Source organism: Mastomys coucha, chromosome X, assembly GCF_008632895.1.
Source record: "Mastomys coucha isolate ucsf_1 chromosome X, UCSF_Mcou_1, whole genome shotgun sequence".
Classification (NCBI taxonomy): Eukaryota; Metazoa; Chordata; class Mammalia; order Rodentia; family Muridae; genus Mastomys; species Mastomys coucha.
In genome coordinates, this window is record NC_045030.1 from 4465802 (window position 1) to 4469230 (window position 3429).

Consider the following 3429-nt stretch of genomic DNA (forward strand, 5'->3'; position numbering starts at 1 on the left):
CTCTATTCTGTTTCTTACTCAGCCAAAATTCATAAATCCAGGAGACCAGGGCTGAAAGTAGAAAGGTTACAACATATGGCAGTGCATGGGACATTCCATGAATTTGAGAGATAGAGGCAAGATGACTTTTGAGTTGTAGGCCAGACTGAGCTACATGGAGGAACATTCTCAAGAAAAGAGAAGAAAAGGAAGGGACAGTAGATGGGAGGGGAGGGGTGAGGAAGGAAGTAGAAGGGGAGAGGGAAGAAAGAAGAGGGGAGGGGGGAAGGATGGAAGGGAAGGGAAGGGAAGGGAAGGGAAGGGAAGGGAAAGATAATTGGAGCAACACCATTCACTATCATCTTTAGTGATCCATTAGCAAAATGTAGCTTCCCATATCTATTGGTCGAGTGGTTATAGTACCAAAGGACCCAATACAGATTCCATTCAGTGAGACTGTTGCCTGGACACCATTGAATAATGCATACCATTGAATTAATAAGCAGAAAAGGGTTGCTGTCTGGATGTGGTGATTAAGGCTACCAGAAATATATTAGATTGCAATTATAACATAATAGGTGTATAACATAACATGCCTGGAATATAGGAAATTATTAAGTGTCTCTCTCAACAGTCTCATGTCACATAATAAAATCAATAGAAAATTATAATTCAACTCAGGCAAAACTGTTAATATGCCCAGAGCTTTCAGGGATAATGTTTTGTGCTGATCCACCAAAAAAAGAAAAGAAAAGAAAAAGAATAAAGAACAATGAACAACTAAGGTACTTGGTGAAATACAAAAGAATAGTAGCAAGGAAAATATTGGGGAAAAAAAGCACTTATTGATATCATCTATCATCATATGAGCATTGTAGAAATGAGGACTATTATGCTTATGTTTCTTCCTTATTGTAATGTAAACCTTTACTTGTACACTAGCCAGATATTTTCACCTTATTATCTAGCACAAAATAAAATCTCAGTATGTTTACTTAAGACATCACAACTTGGGCCAGGCATGGTGGGGCACACCTTTACTCCTAGTACCCAAAGGCAAAGATAAATAGATCTCTGTGAGTTCTAAGCCAGCCTGGTCTACAAAGTGAGTTCCAAAAGATAGTCAGGGTTCTGTTACACAGAGAAACTCTATCTCGAAAAACCAAGAAAGATATCACAACTTAAATATGCAAGTGACAAGATATCAAAGGAAGAGTGAATCAGCTCGGAAAAAATGAACATGACTCAAAGATAAAAATGAATTTTGTAATCTCCTTTGGAGAAAGAACATTTTTCTCAGTTGTATCTGGCAGCAAAAGGCCTTATTCAGAGACTAAGCACATGTTTAGGAGATGTGTATGGACTCCGGATTGGCTGGGATTAGACTTTATGGTTTTCTAACCTATCAACTTGCCTAGGCTGAGGTACATTTCCCAGAATTCACTTTCGTTTGTTTCCAGTTAGGATCAGCCACAGGGGAGATTTTGGGGGATTTTTGAGACTGGAAGGGAAGCAATGGATATTCTCAAACACACATGTTCCTGCTCTGCTGAGTCACCTCATTGGTGTGAAACAACAATAGGGCTTGCAAATGACCTGCCTTCCCCAGATAGACCTGCCTTCTTCAGATAGACTCTCTTTCAGTTCCCCACTCTTAAGCCATGCTGTGCTTAATGGTCACTAAGGTCAGAATTGAGAAATCACATGATTTCCAGTTCTTCCTTGTGAGGTTTTAGCTCATCCTTGTTGGTTCTGGCCTGTTCTCTACTTTATATCTCATTCCTCCCCTATTGTTTATTTCCACTTTCTTCAAGCTCCAGCAGCAAACAGACTCAGAGACAATAGCCATAGACAGCCTGCTCAGCCAGTTCCCACAGTTTCATGAAAGCAGTTGCCTTTAACCTATCTATGATAGAGTGGTTTAATGTACTTCTTATGGATTTTGCTTTTCTGGTTGGTCTTAGACTGCAGCTGTTGAGGAGCCAGCATGGAGAAAAAGAGATGCATTTAATTTTGAGCATGTCAAGATTACAATGTAAGTTGAACAACCATGTGGGGCTATCTAGAAATAAGACCAACTGAAATTCAGTAGAAAAATGAGGGAAGATGGTGGATTCGAAATGTTAGACATGAAGGTCGCAGCTGTCTTTAGCACAGTGTACAAGATCCTTGAAAATAGTACAGAAAAAGAAAGAGAAACAGTAGGATAGCCAAATTGGGAAGCCACACTAACATCTGTGTGTCAATAGTGGTGGGACATCTGAGTCCCATATCAGTTTGGCTCCAGCTTTGAGCTCAAGAACTATATAGCAGGGAACATGACTCAAGACAAAGGATATATGGGAGTATGGCCTGGGTCCAGAAAGGATAAAAGAAAAATAGAACAAGGTGAAGAAATTTGGGTTAAATGCTCTTTTAAAAAGATTTATTTTATTTTTAATTGTATGTATGTGTATATCTGTGTGAAGGTATCTGTCACCTGGAGCTGGAGTTACAGACAGCTGTGAGCTGCCATGTGAGTGCTGGGAATTGAACTTGGGTCCTCTGGAAGAGCAGCCAGTGCTTTTAACTGCTAGTCCATCTCTCCAGACCATCCATTAAGATTTTATTTATTTTATATATGTGGATTTTTATTTGCATGTACATCTATCTATCTGTACACCAGAAAAGGTCATCTGATCCAATGAGACTATAATTATAGATGGTTGAAAGCTATAGATAGTGCTGGGACTTGCACTCAGAATCTCTGAAAGAACTGCTAGTTCTCCTATCTACTGAGCCATTTTTCCAGCACATTTTTTGAAATATTTATGTGCATTGGTGTTTTCCCATATATGTATATTTGTGTGAGGATGTCAGATCACCTGGAACTAGGGTTACAGACAGTTGTAAACTGCCATGTGGGTGCTAGGAATTAAATCAAGGCCCTCAAGAAGAGCAGCCAGTGTTCTTAACCATTGAGCCATCTCCAGCCCTGTTTGTCTTAACATTAACTATTGATTGATTCTTTGTGAGTTTCACATTATGTACTCCAATCTTGTTCATCTCCCCATCCCCTCATATCTGCCCTTGCAACCTCTACCCCATTAAAAACACACACACACACATAAACAAACAAACAAACAAAAAACACAAACAAACAAAAAACCCAAAGCATACAAAATATCACATCATGGAAGCTGTAGTATATCACAGTGTGTCCCACAGTTTATCCTTCTGTCCACACATCTTTGCTTGCAAATGTTCACTGCAATGAGTCATTGGTCTCTTTCAAGACTCCTGGCTTCTGTGATATCATCAATATTGTAGCCTCACTGGGACTTTTATTAGTTATCTCATTGCTGCTCTGTGTTATGGAGATCCTGCAGCTTTGGATCAGCAAGATAGGCCTTTTCACATTGCCCAACCATTTGCAGATGATACAAATTTTGGGACGGGCCAACTCAGAAC